This window comes from Rattus rattus, chromosome 4, assembly GCF_011064425.1.
Source record: "Rattus rattus isolate New Zealand chromosome 4, Rrattus_CSIRO_v1, whole genome shotgun sequence".
NCBI classification, from domain to species: domain Eukaryota; kingdom Metazoa; phylum Chordata; class Mammalia; order Rodentia; family Muridae; genus Rattus; species Rattus rattus.
The window spans coordinates 118,431,723-118,454,899 of record NC_046157.1 but is presented as its reverse complement, the minus strand read 5'-3'; the positions used below and the strand labels follow the sequence as shown (position 1 = coordinate 118,454,899).

The 23,177-nt window shown below is 41.8% G+C and overlaps 1 long non-coding RNA gene across 1 annotated transcript; it reads right to left on the bottom strand.

The window, feature by feature from the left end:
* Window positions 1-1,436: 1,436 nt before the first annotated feature.
* LOC116899331 lies at window positions 1,437-22,497 on the bottom strand. Its single transcript, XR_004387705.1, has 4 exons — window positions 22,448-22,497; window positions 21,052-21,096; window positions 20,206-20,373; window positions 1,437-1,632 (listed from the first exon to the last, which is right to left on the bottom strand). It is a non-coding gene; the product is annotated as an uncharacterized LOC116899331 (long non-coding RNA).
* Between the last annotated feature and the right edge of the window lie 680 nt (window positions 22,498-23,177).

The following is a 23,177-nucleotide window of genomic DNA, read 5'->3' as shown; positions in this document are numbered from 1 at the left end:
ACCAATCCTTGGTTAATTTGTGCTGTGGGATCAGTGTTGATTTAACCATTTCTCCAACCAACATTCAAAATCATATATGTCTCAGTAATTATTATAGATTATAAAAACAGCAAGTAGTCCACTGCAGTGAAAAAACCTTCAATATCATCAACACCATTGTTGTCATCATCATCATCATCTCCATCATCATCTCCATCATCATCTCCAGCAGCAGCAGCAGCATCTCCGGCATCATCATCACAGCCATCACCACCATCATCACCATCATTATTATCACCACCACTACCACCACCAGAACCATACTTATCCTCATACTCAGTAGGAGCAGCAGGAGGACTCCTGTAAGGATTGCTCATGTGGGAGACACAGCACAGGACAGAAGAACCTCTGATCCTCCAATGTCCTACTTTGTAACCTCTCAGTACTGTGCAAAATCAGCTGATTTCTAAGACAAAATATCTAGAAATTGATATGACATATATGCCAATAAAGCATACCCAAAATGTGCCATTGAGTATAGAAGTGGAATTCTAAGATAGCAGGCTACCTTAGCCTCTGAAATCTGCATAATGTGACATTGCCGCGGCTGTGGTCCGCTAGGATGTTCACACCTTGGTTCTTCTTGTATGAAGGACACAGCAATGCTGTATACCTGACTCATGCACTCATGTAATCTCTTGAATACTTTAAAAATTTATAAAAAATAAATGTTTGTTGTTTCTATGTGTATGTATGTGTTTGTGCTTGAATGAGTTAATGGGTACCACACGCATGCGGGAGCCTATGGAATGGAAGGCATTGGGTTCTTGTAGCAGTCAGTGGTTATGAGCTACCTTGTAAGTGCTGGGAACCTAACCCCAGTCATCAGCCAGGGAGTCTTCCTTATTGCTGAGACACTCCTGTCTCCTCCTGAATATGTTTTTCTACACGTAGTCGAATTCTAGGATTCTAGAGAGGAAATTCCTCTGCTGCCCAAAATAAAGAAAGTCAATGGAATAATATGTCAAGCAGTGTGGAGAACACAGTTAAACCACAAGTGAAAAAGTTCAAATACAGGTAGTTGCTGGGCAACAGAATTATAATTGTGAGGACCAGAGTCTGATTGCCCCGCCCCTCTCTCTTTCATATGAGTACACTGTACCTGTCTTCAGACACACCAGAAGAGGGCACCGGATCCCAGTACAGATGGTTGTGAGCCACCAACCATGTGGTTGCTGGGAATTGAACTCAGGACCTCTGGAAGAGCAGTCAGTGCTCTTAACCACTGAGACATCTCTCCAGCCCTGATTGCCCATCTCTAAGAGTGTTGCTGCAGGAGGGTAGCTCAGTAAAGTTATCTGGAAGTGGATGCCTGCGAAAGAGATGGAAAACAAGGCAGACAAAGCCAATAGGATCAAGGGAGCATAAGGAAGGAAGGAAGACAGACAGATGGATACCGGATGACCGGGATACAGACGAGTCTCTCAGAGATCGCGTTTAATAGAGTTGTTGCCTGTGTCTTAGGTGGTGTCTTCTCTGTGGTCAATCCTCAGGAAGCTCTTAGCACTCATGCTGAAGCTGCACTCCCTTCTGAAGTGTCTGCTTTGATTTTCATATTTAAGACGCTTCTGCCTCCAGGATATTCTTGAAACACTATGAGGTAGAGATCTAATTTTAACTTTTGATACATTTTCTTCCTAGTTGTTCATTGACAAGTCTATCATTTCTTTCCTTATTTGGTATCGCAGTTGAGACACAGCAGTTTTTAACTGAGTGTGTGTGTGTGTGTGTGTGTGTGTGTGTGTGTGTGTGCACCTGCTCATTTGAATATGCTTTTGTATGTATGTACACAGATGCTCCTGTGTATGTGTGCATGTGTGTGTGTGTGTGCATTGTGATGTGTGACTGCACGTGTTCATTTGTGCGTGCTTGGGTATGTGTACACTGATGATCCTCTCTCACTAGTAATAATCAACGTCCCAATATGTGATGAATACCTTCAAGTAGAAAAAAATAATATATGCACATAAAAGAAAATCTATTTACTCCTCTAAAGAAAGGTGTTGCTCCTTTGTGGGAAGAGCGTGGCCTTTAGGATCAGGTAGACTAGAATCATCAGCATGCTAAGTGTGATGACCTGACCCGCTTCATCAGGCTGACTGAGGATGCAACACAGACACTGTCAGATTGTCGTGAGCAGACAAGGCCGTCCACAGTGCTTCACACTGTACGATGAACTTGAGTCTTGTTCCTGTTGTTCTTTTTCCAAGACCAAGCTTCAGGGAGCCTGAGATCACCAAAGCTCCTGCAGCTAGACAATGGTGTCTCCCAAAGCCAGGGTACTGCCTCAGGCCACAGCCTCGCTACTCACACCACCACCGTGGACTATGCTACTCACACTATGACAGCCTGTGCTACTCACACCATTTCAGCCTGTGCTACTCACACCATCACGGCCTCTGCTACTCACACCATTTCAGCCTGTGCTACTCACACCATCACGGCCTCTGCTACTCACACCATCACGGCCTCTGCTACTCACACCACTATAGCCTTGCTACTCACCATCATTGCCTCTGCTACTCATACCATCACAGCCTCTGCTACTCACACCATCACTGCCTCTGCTATTCATACCACCAGAGCTTGTGCTATTCACACCACCACAGCCTTGCTACTCATCATTACTGCCTCTGCTACTCACACTACCACAGCCTCTGCTACTCACACCACCATAGTCTGTACTACTCACACCACCATAGTCTGTACTACTCACACCACCATAGTCTGTACTACTCACACCACCATAGTCTGTACTACTCACACCACCATAGTCTGTGCTACTCACACCATCACAGTCTGTGCTACTCACACCACCACAGCCTCTGCTACTCACACCATCACAGCCTCTGCTACTCACACCATCACAGTCTCTGCTACTCACACCACCACAGTCTCTGCTACTCACACCACCACAGTCTGTGCTACTCACACCATCACAGCCTCTGCTACTCACACCATCACAGCCTCTGCTACTCATACCATCCCCTGCAAGGCACACTGATGTCTGTGCCATCCCTGTTGAAGCTTTTCTTGCTTCACTTTTGGTCCTCAAAGCCTAAACAAATTCTGAAAATGTTAAATGGGAAACTCCTGAACTACCTTTTAAACATTGTGCCATTCCAAGAAGTAGGGCAACATCTAACACCACCCACCCCCATCCTTCCAGGAACAGAAACCATCTTTTTTTCCTATTATACCTCATCAACTAGCTATGTCCTTAGTACTCAGGGGTCATCAAGTTGACTCACAGTGTTTGTGTGTTCTTGTTATCTAATCATTTTTTTCAATTAATAATGACACCAAACAAAAGAGTCATGGTGGTTCTGGTTAACCTTTTACTGTGCCTGATTGAAAAGATCGGATATTACAGATGTATAATACAGGAGAGAAAAAACTACAATGTATAAGGTTTGACTCTAACCATACTTTGAGCTATCTGCTAGAGACTTGGGAACACATTTTTTCATAGATAAGGTATAACTGTATAGACATAGGTATATATTGTGTGTGTACCATCATGATTACAATTTGTAGACTAAATCTGGTTTTTAAGAAATATTAGATTTAGCTTTTGAAAAGCTTAGAGAGCTTTTTCAAAGGTTCCTCTCCCCCTTTGTCCTTGCCCAGCTCAGACCCCTTCTCTTTCTTCTAGCTGCTGATCAAGGCCTGAGAAGCCACACCAAAGCTTTGTTTCTTTGGAGCAGGATTTTGTGAGCAGCACTTTGTCCTACTAAACATCTAGCCACAGTGTAACAAGTGCCTCTATTCACAGATCACTGTGTCCATTTGGAAGGTTGGGACCTTCCTTTTGCCTACAATGAAAATCAGGAAATGAATGACATTTTGCTGTTTCCCACCTTGTGTCTCTGGGAGCTAGTGAGTTATGACACAGCAGAGTTACATAGCCCAGCTTCAATGTTCTCATCTACAAGATAAGGATGGGAGATGCACCCCCAGACACTGTGAGGACATTCACTGTGTGGAAGCATGCAAGATCCAGAATGGGGCATAGTGATGCTGGGTACTATGGACACCACGGAATTCCGTTTTTACTAAACTGGGAAATCACCTTTCCTTGCTTAATGCTGTTGTCTAGTCTTTTAAAATGTATTCGAGTGAAATAATAACACCATGGATTGTCTTGCACTGAATGATCAAAGTCTAAAATTTTAAATAAGGTGATTTTTAAGGCGTTTTCCTACTGAAGTATGCTAGCAATGCAAAACAGAGTAAGTTTTTCCCATGTAAAGATAATGCTAGATTTTAGTTTCAGTATTTAACCACCAATAATAATTCTTCATGTTGTTGTTTGTTTGTCTGTTTGCTTTGCCCAACTGTGTCTATTGCAGTCCAATTTCCCCATCTGCAACTCATAAAAAGCAGAGATTATTTTTAGAAAATCCATAAGAAAAAACAATAGATTTATAAAAGGACTGGACTAAATCTCCAGCTGGATAAGCCAATCACCAATCAGAGAGTTTGGAGGGAATCCATTGTTCAAGGGTTAATTTACAGAACAAAGTTTGAATTTCCCCACATAACCACCTATGCAACTAGCGTGTTACTCTTTATTTCCTCCCTTTAAAAAAAATTACACAGCAAAAAGAAGTCAAGGAAGGGACAGGTAAAGGCAACTAACATTTCCGCTTCAGAGGTAGAAAGAACAGAGAATTCTTCAGCTCATTTGAAAAGCTCAAACTTTGAGCTCCCTGACAGGGAGCCCAGCAGACACTGACAAGCCTGACGTCTCCCTGCATTCCCTACTCCAGGTTTCAGTGAAAATCATGGCGATGCTAGATCACGGAAGACTGTGGAGCCTTCAAATAATCACCCTTTCAATTTGTCCTGTGTCGGTTTCCAGAGGAAACAAAAGTGGAAACATTGTATCCGGCAGCGAGCAACTGTCTCCATAGACCCTCCCTGGTCTGTATATCTGAGGCTGGGGCTGAGATCCCAGAGTGGCAGTGGTGAGGGGTTTCTCCACTCCCTCCCTCCAGGCCCCTTGGCTTCTGAGGCTGTGGAATTTCTATTCTGCAAAGCAATAAAAACGAATGGAAAGAAAGTAAAAATTCACTTCCAACATCAAGTGCTTATCCACCTTCAGATTCACCGTTTTTCATGCAAAAGATTCCTCATTTCTCTACCTAGTGGTTTATGCATGAGAACTGAAGCCCATTTTATACAAGGGAAAAGATAGATCAAACATAGAAGAAACTGCATCTTTGCAAGTTAAATCCTGCATCACCCTGCTGCCTTCATGGTGAGTTCCCTGTAGAGTCCCTTCCTCTGGTTACTTCAAGGGAGCAGCTCAGTCAGCCACCAGGCCTGCAATGGTTTTAGTTTGCCCATTCCAGTTAAAAAAGCTCCACATAGTTGCTAGCGAGGCGACTGGGAGGAACACACAGCCTGCTGGGGGATTTCAATGGTTTGTAAACCTGTCATTTGAATAAAGGAATAGTATTTAAAACTTCACCGTTGGACAGGATGTCCAGCACTAACACACACGGTTAAGATAACAAGCCCGGGAATCAGAATGGCTTTGGGGACTGAGGATGTTGTTTATGAGAATGGTGCGATATTAAATTCCAAGAAAATGGGATAGGGGAAGAAGTGATCAGAATAGGAATTGAAAATCAAAACACAGGAGTGGCCCAAGCTGATGACATCATTTTCTGTTTGTCAGATCTGAACTGTGTTTTGTTTTGTTTTGTTGTTTTATTTTTTTAAGAGGTGGGGGGGAATTCTGCTTTACTGTAAAAGGGAGAACACTGGGAAAGGATCCTTTGCATATTCACACAGTTCAAGTGGCAAGCAATCAGTCAGATAGTTTGCTCGTGCCAAAGAAAAACTCATTCAACATCCGGTCCCAGCAGTGATCAGCCATGTGCTGTCCTCCACAGTGTGACTCTCCCTTCTTCACCTGCAGCAGGAGCAGGCTGGATCTCAGCAGGAGGACATGGGTTTACTTTTCGACGCTAACATAAAAGCACATTATAATTTTTGGATTTAATGTATTTTTTTAACTTGGCAGATTTATGCCTAAATATAGGCTTTCTAACTTTATTTCCTATTCCCACCACCTGTGGACATTGGCGTCCAGAGATCCTGCTTTGAAAAAAGATCCGAAGAAGTGGTCATTTTGGATAAACATATAGCTGTTTCTATGTGAGATCTAAAATTTTGAGAGAATTTATTTGACTCAAGCCTTGAGGTTGTAGCAATACTAAATATTGCAATTGAAAGGTAAGAAAAACCCCACTGAGGAGAAGTTTGAGACTTAGAGGGGGCACAGGAACATGGGGAACCATGACAGCGTATGTGCTTATAGTCTGACGCTCCTTTCAAGTGTCTGCTAAACAGTTTGTACCTGTTGAACTACAGTAATGGAAATGGTATTCTGCCTCCTCCTCCTCTTCCTCTTCCTCCTCCTCTTCCTCTTCCTCCTCTTCCTTTTCCTCCTCCTCCTGATTCTTAATGCATTTGCTATAAGTTCTTTATGGGACACACACACACACACACACAAATATATGAGAGAGAGTATACTCTAATAATAGGTTAATCCCACTATACCCAATTATATCTCTCCTTTAACTAGGACCTGCCTCCCTCTCTCTTTCTACTAGGAATGTCTAATAAAATAGAATGTGCTAACAGGCAGGACTAAAACAACAACAAACCTTTCCCTGCTAAACATTAAAAATTGCTAAGAGGAGTACTAAGACATGAAGATGGTCAGAGAGTCCAGAATAATGGACGAGGAAGGGCTGCCAGTCACTCACCTCCTGTTGTTAGCAACACAGCACCTGAGGACTGCAGAGCAAGTTAAACAGCCCGTCTTAGAACTTAAATCATTAAACCACATCTCCACGGAGTTTTCAGAGGGACTGTCTGAGAAATAATGGATTGTCTGCAAACTTTTATCTTGGCTATGTTTTTTTTTTTACCTCTAGAGTTTTGCTCTTTAATTATTAAAGTGTGGTATTAATGAATCATGCAGTCGTGGAAGGAGAGCTCATTATATCATGGCACACGGATGGCAAGAGTCTAACATACGGGGTATACCGTGTACATAGTACAGATGGACTTGCATCCACCTTCTGGACGGCTAGCACCCCCAGCTCCCTCCTCCCCTTCTTTACAGCTGCTCAGCCTGCAAAAATGTGCAGAAGTAATTTATCTGAAATGGCCACTACTGTTCTTGTTTCTGATTTGATTCCAAAAAAGCCGAATAATAGAGAGCATCTATTTTGTGCACCTGTTGTGTGCACTTGTGAAGCTGCAATGATTCCCATTTACGTCAGATCTCTTGACATGCCTTTCGTGAGCCACAATGCTGCTTTGCTCAACAAAAACCCAGGATGCTAGAAACCAAGGCTGTCCTTATTTTATTGACAAAATGGCAAAGGCAAATGTTAGTGAATGACGGGATGGAACTGTGTGGAAGCAGGGGCCACATCAACATAACTGCTTCTCGGGGACATTTGACTCACAGAGATACGTCTCAAACAGAGGCACTCCATGAGACTAGAAGATGCTGGTGTTGATAGTGATGGTTCTCCCTTAGTAAAGACTACAATGTAAGTAACATAAGATGTAGATTCACCTTCTCTCTTGTTGCTTTTGGTTTTAGAATCTAGGCGCCCTGATCAGCTGTGTGTAGGGCTGTTTTTGATTTGTTTTTATTGTTGTTTTTTCTGATCAATTTCACGAGGCCTGCCACTTGTAATAGGAGTACCGTCACCTTAATTTGCATTTTGCCTTATGGCCCTGACAGACACTGCTAAGTGTTTCCTAGTAGATTGCTTTACCTTGGTCTCCACATTCAGTAACATCATAGATCCATGAAAACACACGTGCCCAGAGATGATGTTAATTCTTTGGTGATGCAACCTCTATCTATATTAGAACAACAGCAGGGGCATGAGGGATCTACATCTAGAGAATGTCCAAGCCCCCTTAGTTGCCTTTGAGGTTTATTAATTACTATCATAGCATGATACTAAATAATATCCTAATAAGTGGTCCCAATGCCAAGTGTGAATGATCAGTGCCAAAGGGTAAGGGCATCCACTTAAAATGAAGTATGCTGGACTCCATTCCCAACATTAATGAATGATGCCGCTTTTGAAGCTGACTCTCAAAGGCTTGGTCTATGCAGGAAATTCTCAGGACAACTCAAGCTCTGCTCTGATGAGTGTATCCATCCACCCTTCCCTGTACTTGACAGAAAGCCTGCCAGACTCAAGGCGAGCCTCCCTGGATGACCAGGACGCTGGAAGAAAACCCATCTGTTCTCTCTGTGAGCAGCTCTTGAGGCAGTCTTCCTTGACATCAGATAACTGAGGTAAAACCAGGCAGGACACAGGAAAAACCATGCCAGGCAATGCCACTCTCTGGGCTGGGGACTGTGTACTGACTAATACAGGCTCAGGCTTGGTTCAGTGCCTTGGTTGTTAGGTCTTGGCCTTTCTTCTTTGTGGAACAAAGTGTTCTAGTTTGGTTTCTTTTGTTTGTTAAAAGGCTACAACCAAAAGTAACGTGGGGAAGAAGAGTTAATTGTATCTGTCAACTCCCAGGTCATACCTCATGACTTAGGGAATTAGGGCAAAGGCTCAAGGCAGGAAGCTGGAGGCAGGAGCTGGAGAAGGCAAGGAGGACCACTGCTCTCTGGCTTGCTGATGATGTGCTTGCCTTGCTTTCTTACGTAACTCAGGACCACCCACCCAGAGCTGTTATCTCACCCAGTGGGCTGGATTCTCTGCATCAATCAACAATGGAGGAAGTGCCCTACACACTTGCCTATGTGCCAATCTGATGGGGTAATTTCCTCAGTTGAGGTTCTCTCTTTCCACATGACCCCAACTTTGTGTCAAATTGCAAAACAACAAAAACAACAACAAAATAACCTAAAATCCAAAAAGCAAACTGCCAACAAGGGGTTTCCATGATTTCATTTTGGGTTGCATTTTAGAATTTTCGATTGATCATAACTGAAGCTCTGTTTTACAGTTGGCAGACTGATTGAAAATTTTTACCTAATTTTTAGATGGGAAGCATTCATGATGTTGCTGTATGTATATCTGGTCATCTAAAAGCACACTCTTTTTGGGTTTTATTTCCAAAGTGGATTTTTTTTTAGGCTTCTATGTGTTTTCTTCCTTCCTTTGGCCACCATTTTCCTTCATCCAGTTAGGAAAGTATAGAGAAGCAATGTAAAACTTCAGTAAGGTATTGTCTCTGGCCTTCAGCATTACCCAGCCTCTATCTCCCTTACTTTTGAAAAAATAATTCAAATTCTGCCTTGTTAATCAAAAGTAGAATGATAGACTATCACAACTAAGCCACTCAAAGCCTGCAACCACTTGAAGTTAGATACTTAGCTAAGAAGAAAAAAAAAAGCCCATTTCTACTTCTTAGTCTCTCAGGACCTTTTAAACTGTCAGCTATGTTAACCTTTGGGTTTTGTAAACTGAAGGTACCCATATCTGGCCTTTGCTCTCAGAAACATTTGGAATTAGAACATTGTGAAGACAAATCAGGGGCTTTGTGGAGTTCCCACACTGGTTCCAGAGGCGCATCTGTCCCCACACTCGGTACCTAGGAACACAGAAGAAAGTCACTAGACCTTTGTTAGACAGAGATCCCATTGTGAACACACTGGGTTTATGCTTTATGAAGAGATGCATTCTGGGCACTGTGTAACACCAAGGAAGAGCAAAGAAGTTTCTAGAGCCTTTAGAGACCTCTTAACCTCAGTTTGATCTCACGCTTTCATCTTTAAAAGCTTTAGCAGTTGACTTTAGGTTGAGATCAAGGACAAACGTACACCAGGTACAGCCAGGATTGTTTGCAGAGGGCATCGGGGAATCAATTGGAGGAGTCAGAATTTAAGATCCCTCTGCCACACAAACCATGTGCCCCCAAACAGATGCCAGACATGGCTCCAGGTACCAAAGCAAAATGGAAAGGAATGGTTATCTAACCTCTGTTTCCAAGGAGGCTGTCATAATTTTTATGGAGTGTGAATATTCTATTCCCGTTAGAAAGCACACTTCCAGAGTATGATAGATATACTTCAAGTGGTCATAGCTGTCAGTAATCTCTTATGATCAAGGTTATTGTGAATTTTATCATTTCATATCTTCAACTCAACTTTTCTCCTAGCAGTTAGTTAATAAAACTAAGCTATCATGGAATTAACTTAGCTTTTGGTAATTAAGTATTTCTTAAATGACCAGATGAACCACCATATGTGGAAGCATTTAAAAGTACATTTATATAGAGAGTAGTCTCATCATTGTAAATATAAGTTGCAATGTTCAGGGTTAAGGGGAAAGCCATCCCCTTAAACTAAATGCAAGAAGTAAGAATTACTGTTTTCTGGGTAAATCTGAAGGAAAATCCTCAGAGGTGCTGCCCTTTCAGCAGAGAATCATTTGGCTTGTGTTTCAGATAGACAACAGTTAGTGCACTGGGTCTGTAATCTGACTTCACAGTTCTCTGACTTGCAGTTGGAGATTTTGTGAGCATGTGCTTGGAAGAGTGGATTCTTGACCAAGCTAGTTCACATTTAGAAAATCAGCTCACTTATTTCCCCATGGAGACAGTGTGACTCATTGGTGAGTTGCCCCTTTAATTTCCTCCTGGGCCTATGATGTAGAAAGTGTGCTACATGTTTGACTGTGACCAAGTCAGTTCTTTGGGTGTTGGGACAGACATAGTCAGGACACTGCTAACTTTTCATCAGTTCAACTCACAGCAGAGAAAACAGCCCCTCCAAACACCTTTCCTGAGCAATACCATAGGAACATTTTCTCTATCAGCAGGTTGCTAAGCGTAGATTGCATGAACACTGGCCTGGGGCTGTAGCTCATTAGAAGAACAACTTGTCTGACACAGGCAAGGCCCTGGATTGAAACCTTGGCACCAGAAAAAAGGGGTAAGGGGACAAGGCCTATAAATGTCTGGTCTCAAATACACACATACTTGTGTACAAACACGTGTTTTCAAAGAATTGTTCATCACACAAGGAGAGAAAAGGCATACTTTTCTAGAAAATATTAATTTCACATGTGGAATCAGAGGAATGAGATATTTTACTGCTTCAGTCAAACTACGGACATGTGGTATTACGAAGAATGTTAAACTCAATGAAGGATGTTAAACTCAGACATTCAAAGAGTTTGTCAAACAAAATGTGAAAGAATTGAGAAGAGCAAAAGAGGTACCCAAGATACACACACATGCATGTATGCACACATATGCACACACATGCATGTACACATAAACACTCAGACATACACACATGCCCACATGTATGCATACACAGACACTTAAACATACATACATACATGCACACCACACACATACACAAACACACACACCGATATACATACACGTAGAGACATATACAAATATACATACACTCAGAGACATACCTATAAACATATACACATTCACACACATGCAAACACCCCACATAGATATATATTCATAGACAAACTCTGAGACATGTACACACACTTACGCACATACTCATAGACACACAGAGATATATACATACACTCAGAGACACATACATAGATACACACACACACACACACACACACAAATAAATTCTCCCTCTCTCCCCCACAGACACACACACACATACACACACACACACAGACACACACACACACACACACACACACACACACACACAGAGTCAGGTACACAGGTAAATACATACAGAGACAAACGTATACACTTAGAGATACACAGACCCACACATATACACTTTTCAGAACAGAGACAGCACTGCAGGCTCTTGAACTCTTTTTGCTTCTAATTACTGTCTCTGTAGACCATAGGCGATGCCTTGCCACTAGAAAGGTGGAGAATATGGAGGGATGAAGGAGATGAGATGAAGGAGAGAGAGCACCTGGTGTCATCTTTATGGTAGAGACATGACCTACTCAATACAGATGTTCAGAATAGGAACTGTGCATTCACACAACACTTGAGACTCTTCTACACGAGGGCCTTGGATGCTGGATACCAGTCTATGATCCATCACGTGCCCTCACTGTACTCTCTGTTCATAGCCCATAGGTGAATCTTCACCCATTACCTGCTTTCTATTCTTCTAATAGAAAACCTAAGCCTGAGTAACTTGCAAACAAAAGAGGTTACCAGGTTTACCAACTCCCTGCTGCAGGTTGGGAAGTCCAAGACATGGTACTGGCAAAGGCCTTTGCTGCTTCAGTGCATAGAGGGGATTGGAAGTGAGACACATGGTTGTGTAGAAAAAGTGAACACAGACTTTCTGCCTTACAATGCAGTGGCTCAAGTAGTCTCCTGAGAGTAGAAACTCACTCTCTCTCAATGACACAAGCACTTTCTAAAGTCCCCACCACCACCACCATGGCATCCAAACTTCAATGTGTGATTTTGAATGAAGACAAGCTATGGCAAGATGTGTGTTAGCTCATGCTGTATGTGTTGGTTTTCATGAATCTGGGTATGCTTATTTAACCTAGAACATTAAAAGAGGCACCGGTATCACAGGCACATAATATTTGTTTATATTTTATGGGTGACAGAATCCCTATGGTTAAAATCCGCAGATGTAACCACCTTCACACAGACACATTAACTTCTCCAGATAGCCATACAGACTGAAAGACCTTTCTCTGAAATCATCTCCCACATGACAAGATGGGTTCCCACAGACAAAGTACAAAGAGAACGGGCCATTTTCTCTTCACATTTTAAAGTACATCTACTTTGTTTGGCTGCTGACGAATGGCAGGATGCTTATCAATTGCTAATCAAATCTGTTCTCCTTCCCCTCCTAACTTTCTGTCTCATCGTCTTTCCCTCTCATCTGTTTGTCTTTTAGGAAGGAGAGAATACGCGCACCCACCATGCCCCAATAGCCATGTTATTAAAATGTCACTTGCCTGGTTGCTTTAATTTTTACTTTACCGAGAAGCAGAGTGCTGCGTGACACAAGATATTGGTTTCTATGAATCTCAGAAAGATGTCAGCTTCCCAGGTGGAAAGCATATATCTTGGGAAGGTGTTTCTTGCCAACAAAACTGTCTCTTTGGAGCTCTCATCAAAGTGTTCAGAGACCGCCCCAGATGAGAAGCAGAAAAAAATATTTCCAGATGATCCCTGTGATCTTTTGGGTAAATTCTGAGCTCTAGGGGGGCAGCCCCAGCTATGTGGCTTGTTTGTTTCTTCTGTCCCCAGGTCGAATGGAAGTTTGAGCCTATAAAGGCATCCAAGGTGAACTCACTCATTCACACAACGGGGTAGATGGCTCGCCACGGGGTGCTCTTGATGGCGCTCTGTCCACTCTAATTCGAAACATCCAAGCAATGGGAGTTCCCCTACTTCCCTCGCAAGATTACCCTACAGTCTAATAGACCTTGGCATTAAGAAGATTTTCAATTGGTAATTGGTAATCAACCTAAATTTCCCTTTTCTTAATTTCATGCCATTACTCCAACCCTGATCCCCTTGTTCCACCCAGTTCCTCACCCTCATTACTGTTTACACACTCTCCAAATACTTATAAATAGCTGGCAAGAAAAAGAAAGGAAGGAAGGAAGAAAGAAAAAGAGCTCTTATTCATCTCATAGCTAAGCCACAGATAGGTTTTTTTTTTTTTTTAACTAAGTCAGTTCTCATAATACACGTTTTTTTCCTTAAAATAGTTTCCTTAACGTGCAAAGATTCAAGTTTTTTTTTCTCAATAGGCAAAACAAGGGGAAAGGTCTATAAATGGAAAGCACAGGCATTTGTAATGAGCTAGAGGGGGATAAAGGCGTCCTTAATGTGGCCGAGGGATAATGGTCTAGTTAGAGTCACCTTCCTCTGTCCTTTAGACATGAACAAACCCTTGAACCATTTGGGTAAAGTTTTTGTCCCCTAATGTAGCCTATCTTACATGCCTTCTTGTATCGCACAGATATATTTAGTACTCTATAATATTAAATAATCACATACCTAACAGGCATATAATAGTACATAGTATATAAAATACTACTAAAACATGTATTACCTTGCGGTTATATACAACATTGCAAGGTGGTCTTTAAGAGCACTAAGCCCCAATTTATGCTTTATTGATTACTTGAACTGTTCCTCTGAACATTTAGACCACTTCATGCCTTTGGTTTATGCTTTATTAACAGCATGGATTGTTCTCTTTGAAGTCTGGACCATTTCATGTGCTTGGTTTAACATTACAATCAAAAAGACTGCTTCCGGTGTAAGCCTTCACGTTGCTTTAAAAAAAAAATTGAGATTTCCATCCAACTGCCTTCAAAAGTCCTGGACTTTCTCTCTGACAGTCATTTCAGAAATAATGAGTCCCCCTCCCACTGATCAATCCAAATCTTTTCATTAGTGGGTTGAGCTGGCCTGGGTCCTTGGGCGAAGTGAGACTGTCTGCTATTTTGCCTGTTGTCACAGTTTTAAGTCAATATTCAGTGCTATAACTTGGTGGCCTTTGGTTCTAAGGTAGTGACATTCCTGGTGTTTATTTCACCTTCTAGAGACTTCTGCTAGAAATCTGGAACATTTGCTACAATTATCAGATTCAACAGACCTTCAGTCTTACTGCATGAGCAAAGTCTAAGTGACCATTCACTATCTCTATTTTTTCCCCCTTAGGCTAAGCGTTAGAAGGTCTAGAATGTTACAGCAATTTCTAAGAATTTCTTGTTCACATGTTTTTTGGCACCACAAGGCTCTTTTAAGTTGAAAACAACTGAAATAAACTTTAGCCAATTTAAGCAAAAGGGAGGGAATTGGCTGAGACATGCTCTGGCATTTCAAAGAACACAACATGAGTTGACCAAACAGGTCTATGGAGGAAGAAAGCCAGCCAGTTTCCAGCTTCCTGGAACAAATGTAAAATATATGCGTTATGCGTCTTCTGCCATGTCATCGAACGTATCCTCTTCCAACAAATCCAGCAAGCCAGCCCTATGTTTACGTTTTAAATTCCAGAGAGAGAGAGAGAGCAAGAGAGAGAGAGAGAGAGAGACAGAGACAGAGACAGAGACAGAGACAAAGAGACAGAGAGGGAGAGAGAATCTCAGTTTGTGTCCCCATTGACCTGGTACATAAACTGGACCATGGATTTAGACACCAGACATTGGCAATACATTTGGCCCCACTTTTGTGCACTAAGTATCCCTTTCAGAGAAGGGGGAACTTGTTGGAAGAAATCCATACAGCAGAGACATCTGATTCTCGGGACTTAAAGTTACATTACACAGAGCTATTGAGAAGTTTATCTTGCCTTATGCAATCAATTTTTATTCATACACCTTTCCTGTTTTTTTCTGAGATAGGCATATGCAGTCTCTAACTTTTTTTTTTTTAAGTCCTTTAGCAAAGACATGGAGGTGAAAACCTGGAATCTTTCAGATGTACCTGACCTTCAAAGTCTCAGTCAAGGTAGTACTTGTCCATAAGATGAAAACATAATTGACTTTCTGTGTTTTAGTTGCAGCTCATCTAGGCTTCTTCCCAAGCTCTCAATCAGTCATGAGTGAGGATAGGGAGAAAAATTAATTAAATGTCCAATCAAGTTTCGAGCTGTCATGCCTGATAATTTAAACAGTCTTTCTCAGTTGGTGCTCATTCTTAACATTTGGATAAAATGCCCAGACTCGTGTTTTTTCTCCTATGCTCCTTCTGTTCTTTATGATAGTGTTCTTTAGGGTGGGGAACGTGTGCGCGGTTTATGGATGCTGGTGGCTACAGGAACAAATAGGGATTCCTCCATTCACTTAGTGCCACCCTCAAATCTTGCCACTCAATCTTATTTGTTTTACAAAACTAAACCTGTATTTTAATTTTATGTGTATGAATGTTTTGTGTATATGTATGTGTGTGTGTGTGTGTATATATATATATACACATATATATATATACATATATATATATATATATATATATATATATATGGATCACACCACACACCACATACATAATACATACTTGGTGTCTGAGGAGGCCAGAAGAGGGTATTGGATTCCCTAGAACTTGAATTATAAACAGGCTGTGAGCCACCATGTAGATGATGAAGGTTGAACCCATTGAGCTCAAGGCCTGTGAGAGAGCAGCCAGGAGCCAGGGTTTTTAATCTCTGAGCTCCAGCTGTCTCTCATCTCTATGTAACCTAAATGGCCAGTCATAAGATGACTCCAAATGAAGGTCAAAAGAGAAGCGTATCATGTAGCAAGTAGGTACGACTCTGCCCCTTTACTTGGGATTAGATAGACTGACCATGGAAAACCAGCAACTATTCTCATACACACAGTCGCCATCCCTCTGCCTACAGCACTCTGACTCCTCGCCCTGATTTCAGCATAACTGTGCTCACACACGGCCATTTGGCCTGGCAACAACAGTACCTTTGCTTTACATAGCCAAGAGTAGTCAATGAAACTCAGACCAAAGCCTTCTCTCTTACTTAACCGTGAGGTAAGAACACTCTTCATTCCATGTAGACAGAGACGACTCTTCCACTCTTAGAGAAGATCCTGTGGAGAATGTCCATGTATCTCTAGGGTATCTTAGACTTTAAAATTTGCTGTTTATTCCCAGGAGATAAAATACTGTGGTCTAGGATCATCTCCTGGCATAGTTAAGCTGTGGTTTGCAGAACCTTTCACTACACTTTTGTTGGGATTGATCAAGCACAAGTCCCATCTTCAAGTGCAAAATTGAGTTTGATATTGTTCAGAGAATAGCTTTATCTCATCTCGCCCTAGTCACCTGAACTGTGGGAATTATCCAAGGTTGCCGAATTGTAAAGAAAATGTCTGAATGCTTCTTCCCAGAGCTAATGAGTCTAGACGATTTTCTCTTATTACATGTTTGTAAATACTGTGGTTCCTTTTCAGATCAAGATGGTCATGGTGGTCATAGTAAATGATCTTTGATTGAATATAATTATTTGTATTAAGATAGTGTATTGCTTTATTGTAAGACCAGGTGATGCTTTGAGGGAGACTACTAAAGAGCGTGTCTTTTCAGTGGTGCCTTACCAGAGCCCAGAACCAGGATTTTAGTTGGCTTTTTCTTTAGTCACTGACTTTTACTGGTCTTGTGTATGGAAATAAAAAAATGAATTCTATGCAACTGTTGTGGGTTGAAAAAAAATCAGTCTATCTCTAGTTTCTGTTCTGGGATGTTTTCTTTTGTAGCTTGGAAGTAGTGGCAGCAGGTAAGTCAGCCAAACATCTATTATAGTTTTCATATTGACTGCTTCAGAGGATGTCATAATTCTCCTGCTGCTGCTTAGACCGTGTGTGTGTGTGTGTGTGTGTGTGTGTGTGTGTGTGTGTGTGTGTGTGTGTGTGTATGCTCGTGCTACATCTGACCTTCTTGGAATGCATAGGTTCTTGTGAATTGGATGTTCTCTTTGGACAGTCTGAGCAGACCATGGTAATCAATTTCCTTGGGGAGCACACAGGTCTAGGTGGTCTCTGGGGCCCACAAGTGAGGATCTGTGAGTTTTATATCTTTCTCCTACAAATGATGACTCCCAGGTAGTATGAAGAGAGGAACTGTGGGATGCATGTGCCCTCTGTGTTCTCTCTCAGCACTGTACCATTCAGATATTCCTTCACTGAACATCCTTGACCACCACTATTTCCAAGACAGACAGTACAAGAAATGACTTCTTAAATTCTGTCTTAAGCCAGACTGTTTGTGGAACTCTTGTTAGCTGTCCTTCTGTATTAAAACAGAGCCAGGTAATGAAATGTGCAAGGCTGGATGATGCTCCTCACAAAACAAACAGGAATGTGCCACAATAGACTCCATTACAGTTGTCAACATTTCTTTCAGTGAGTATATTTAGGGCCGGCAGACACACAGAAGTGCTGCGTTTATGGAGCACAAGAACTTAGGGGGTGATGTGCTTCAGGCTTGGCAGATATCACAAAGGGAGGTGTGGTACATCACCCTGACTGCTTCTTTACTGAGACACCTCCCCCTGAAAAAAAAACTTCATGGTTGCTTTAATCATATTATAATAATTTTCTCTTGCAGAGTGAGTCCAGATGAGTCCAAAATGAACATATCAATTAATAATACTCTGTTCCTTAGTACAAACCCTTGGTGCGTATTACACATACCCAGTGAACTAGAGTTTAGATATACTAGATGCATTTATTAACTTTTATCTTCAATATGATCTTGCTGACTCTCATTAAATAAATAATTCACTCTCTTTTCATATCCATATATGTTACATTATTCCTCAATATTTATGTATGTATGCATGCTCAAAATATAAACACTTGTGTTTCCATGTCTTATACTTTATCTTTTAATTATATCTATTTAAATTCTGGTTTCTCAAGAAGGCACTCTTGCTTAGTAGTTGTTAATTTACAGAAAACTTATATAGCGCCTAAGTAAGCAGCCTTTAGAAACAAAACCAAACTTGTTTTCCGTTATCATGAACAGCTATGAAATAACCATGTAGCTGTAGTAGTCAGGCTGTAGGAGAAAGACACGCATTAGTGTTAGGCACCACACATCTATGGAGCCAAACCTTCAAGTAAGGCCTAGCATCTCCATGTTCTTCTTCATATATGGCAATGTCTACACCAAATCACATCTGGTTTCATATTCCTGCTACTGTTTCTCGAACATCTTCAGCTTATGCTTTGTTGTCCTGTTTGTTGCACACAGTAACATAGTAGGGAGTCTCACAACAAATGACCCAGCTGTGGGTGTGTCTCCTCAGCACCCAAGACTCCTGCTTGGCAAAGGCAGGAAGTAAGCCTGGAGGTGCCACAGCATAAACATGATCCGCTTACAGGGCCAAAGGGCTCACCTTTGAATGTCAATACCACATCAAGTAGAGGCAGGAGGCCCTTGGCTGGAACGATTCAATATTTGGGCTGTTAAAAGTTAATTCTGACCCTGTGTAAAGTTATATATGGCGTGACCTATTTTGTGTTTGCTTTAGGCTAGGGAGTGAGGTCCCTGTGAAGCTATTTGGTATTTTCACCCACTCACCCAACTCCTAGGTGGAATTACTTATGCAGAACTCCTGAGTCACAATGAAGTTACTCCCTGGACTCCTCTTAGGCAATTTATTTTCCATTTACTCTGTATCCATTTTAACCAGTTTGCTATAATCTAATTTAGATTAATGATATGCCAATATGTAAACCAGGGAGAAACACATCTTTCCCTCACAGCACCTTATGAATTGGTCAAGGGCAGTGACAGTTCCAAGGAGACCTTCTGACTTGAAAACTGAGTTCCCAGGATAGCTATGCCCCTGGCACTCTGCCACTGTGTGAAAAGCTTCTGAGAACATCACAGCAGGTTGTCCCTTGATCGCCAATCCACTCTCCAGAAAGGTGGGACAAGCCTAAGAAGAGCTTTGACACAATAGGCCTCTCCTGAGATGACTCCAAGTGAAGGTCATTGTTCAAAATTGAGCAAGGGACGCAGGCAAGCACCACAATGTATTTGAGGACACACACACACACACACACACACACACACACACACACACACACATACCCCATACCAAGATGGTAAACAATCCAGTCCCCCTGGAAGATATTCTTTATTTTACAGTCTCACTCTTTCTCTAAAATGAGGCATTCCTTCTCTGCCAAGGCGACTCCAAAGGGCCATGAATGCTAAAGTCCTTCAAAGCTGTTAAACGCATCTTCAAATTTACAATAAAATCCAGCCCGACAAATTCTCCAGTAAAATCTCTGGAGCATCAGCACAGCACTTACACAATTTCCTTTTCATTCAGTATTTTAGTATTCAACACCTTGAGAAACATGGAAGACCAATGTGAAGAAGGAAAAAAAAAACAAAAACAGAAAATAGAGGCAGAGGAGAAAACAAAACAAAAGAAAACAAAAACCAAAGCGCACAATAACAAAGACAGTGGGGGGTGGGGTGGGGGTAGGCAAACAGCCACGGAGCGATTAAACGTATGCCAAAGTCAACAACTGATGCGGGTTAGCCACAGCTCTGCCCGGCAGGTAGAAAGCAACCAGCTCTGAGAGAAAAAGGGGAGCAGGAAGTGGGAGAGCTGCGAGCTGAGCCAGGAGCAGAGGCGATCCTGAGCCTCCAGACACACCACCAGCCACGCAAAGCACCACATACCTTTCTGGCTTGCTGGTTCTGTCGGCTGAGACAAAGCAGTCCCGTTCGCAGCGGGAGGCCAAATCAAAATGAAATTTTATTTAGTCTGCACTGTCCCCAGATTGGGTTTCAGAATGACTGCTTTAGGAGATAGCATGGATGTGGCCGATGCATGCTTTGCATATGAAACTGCAGTAGGAAAAGAAATCTACATAATCAAAAAAATCTGTGCTCTGTGTGTGTGTGTGTGTGTGTGTGTGTGTGTGTGTGTGTGTGTGTGTGTGTGACAAAAAAAAAAGCAACCCTGGACTCCAGTGATTTCGCTGCTTTGTAGGCTTTCAAGGTGAAAAACACTTTCAGAAATCCTTAAGTGATATTATCGATACGTATTAATAAATCTATATTCCTTTGGTTTAGGAGGACATGTAGTTTCCTGGATGCAATTGTACCACAGAAATAATTGATTTCTGTGTATTTGTGAGCACACTGAATTTGGATGTGAAAAAAGAAATTGAATTTTCAAACATGTGCAGATTATTTTGAGGGGGGTGGAGGGCTTGTCCTGACAATTACTGTATCCTCTGAGCCTTGATAAAATAAATTAAAAGCTTAAGTTCTAAGCAGCACTGAAACAGGTACTAAGAGCCTCTTTGATTTTTCCCTGGGAAGGCACTTAAATAATTCATATTCAGAGACTATTTGTAAATATGAGGAGACAGTCTTTTTTTTTCCTCAAAAAGAGCTTTAGATGGCGGCGATAATATTTTTAAATTAAGTAAAAAGGGCTCAGCTGTATAGAGAACACCCATTGTGGAATCTGTGGGTATCTGTTTACTCTGCATGTACACCGGCAGTGTGTATACCTACTGTTTCTAAAGAAGGGTTACTGCCCGCCTTGGCCAGGAAGAGGTCCTGTGAAATAAGAGGGCAGAGTGGGACTAGTTAGGAAATACGAATCATTATTTAAAAAAAAATACATAGCGTATTATACTTTCATTTCGATAATCAGTTCCTGGAGGTTGAGTGCTGTCAACTTGTTTGCTTGAAAGAGAAAATAAAAGCGATTTTGAAAGGAACGGTATCTATCTGTCTAAAATAACAGCAAAATATGAAAAATTCGAGACAGCCTTTCCCACTGTACAGTGCTCCGAGAAACATGGATGGTCACTCTTCTGCCTTATACTCGTCCTGGGGACCAAAGGAGATGCTATGTGCCCTTCAGCTCTGAGTGAATCTCCAAGCCAGGACCCACAGCTGCACAGATACTTAGCCCCACAGTGAGATACAAATGCCTTACACAATATGCTTTCTCCACATCCTGGCAGCAGCCACTAGCAGAGGAAATGGTGAGACCCAAACTCCTTACTGGAACAGCCCAGATCCCCCCCTCCCCCATTTGGGTAATTTTCTTAGAACAGCTTTCCCCTGTTCCAACTTAGATTGGCAACCAGTCAATAATAATGTTTGCAAACGTGAAGGTCTCCTTCAATTGATCATTTTGCATTAGGTACCATGGCACACCACCAGCATAATTAAAACCTAAAATCCAGAGAGAGCAAGTGGGATTTGTTCTCTCTATGCCCCTGAACTATTGCACCTAGGCCTCTCTACAACTAGGGCAGTATGTCGGCTTCACTGGGGCTTGTGGGCTAGAAGGATCCTCCTTGCCTTCCTTGCCTTGCTTTGCCTTGCTGCTATAATTACTCAGAGTGTTCATTAAGCAAGAGTTTTGCCTGACTATTGTTTTTACTGTCAGGGCACCCCGTTTCTGAGGAAAAGAAAGATGTAACTTCTTAGCAAATCTTCTAACCCCCAAATTCAGCACACCTGGCCTTCCCTTTCTACCTAGTAAGCATCTGTGAATATGCAAATGCTCGGTATCTCATTAATTTATTCCGCAGGCAATCATCGAATATGAACCAGTCCTGTACCACTAGTACCGGAAATGGTCCGATCAGGGCTCCTTGGAAGCAGCTGAAAGCCCTGGCTGCATATTGAAATACTGTTTCATCTTTATTCTGTCCTTTGGCACTCCGATTTAAACAAAGACTCTTACCTTTCTCTACTTAGCTGGCAGCCAAAAGCAAAAGTGAAAAGAAAAAAAAAAGAGAGAGAGAGAGAGAACCAAGAAAGAAAGAAAGGAAGGAAGGAAGGAAGAAAGAAAGAAAGAAAGACAGACAGACAGAAAGAAAATAAAAGAACAAGAAAAAAAGGAAGCCTAGGGTTAATAATAAAGATCTTCCCTCTACCACCAAATACTAACCAGAGGTGATTCATGGCTGGAACAGAGCCTCCACTGCAAGCCAGCCTCCCAACAGCCTAAGTTGTCTCATCTAGTTATTTATTGGGAGCTGGGTGGGGGAGGGACCGAGGGCGACCTGCTTTCTGTGCTGCAATGCAGTCGAACAATCTTTCACTTTGCCCACATTAAAAGCCCTGAATAATGTTTATAAAATGTTAGGGAATCCCGGTAGGTTTCCTATTTAACAAGCCATGTATGACAAATCACAGTGTAATGTACTACGTTCTTAATCTTTAATTAGAATGTGAATATCTGCTAGAAACGCTGTTAACTTTGACACGTTAAATCTTCTGGTTAAAGTGTCTTGCAGCAAAGAGCAGAGATGAAACACTGTAACAATCTCCCCTTCTCTCCATTCACCCAGACGGTTGGGGAAAGATGATAACATCTTGTAATACCTGCTCTGTAGTAATTAATCGCTGTGGTATTTAGGACCATTCAAGTAGACAAATATGACAGAGACAGGGACAATTAGAAACCTCGTTCAAGCTACATTAACTTTTCCAGCTATTACAGCACAGCAGCTCAAGTTTGCTTGTAAAAGCTGCAGAGGGATTGCTATGCATTAGCCGTGCGATTATTAATGAAAGAAAAGGAGAATTGTGTTTATTGTAGTTTGAAAATTGCAAATAAATTTCAATTATCTGCTATGTCATTTTGTTAAACATGCACTCTGGAAATGCCTTTGTAT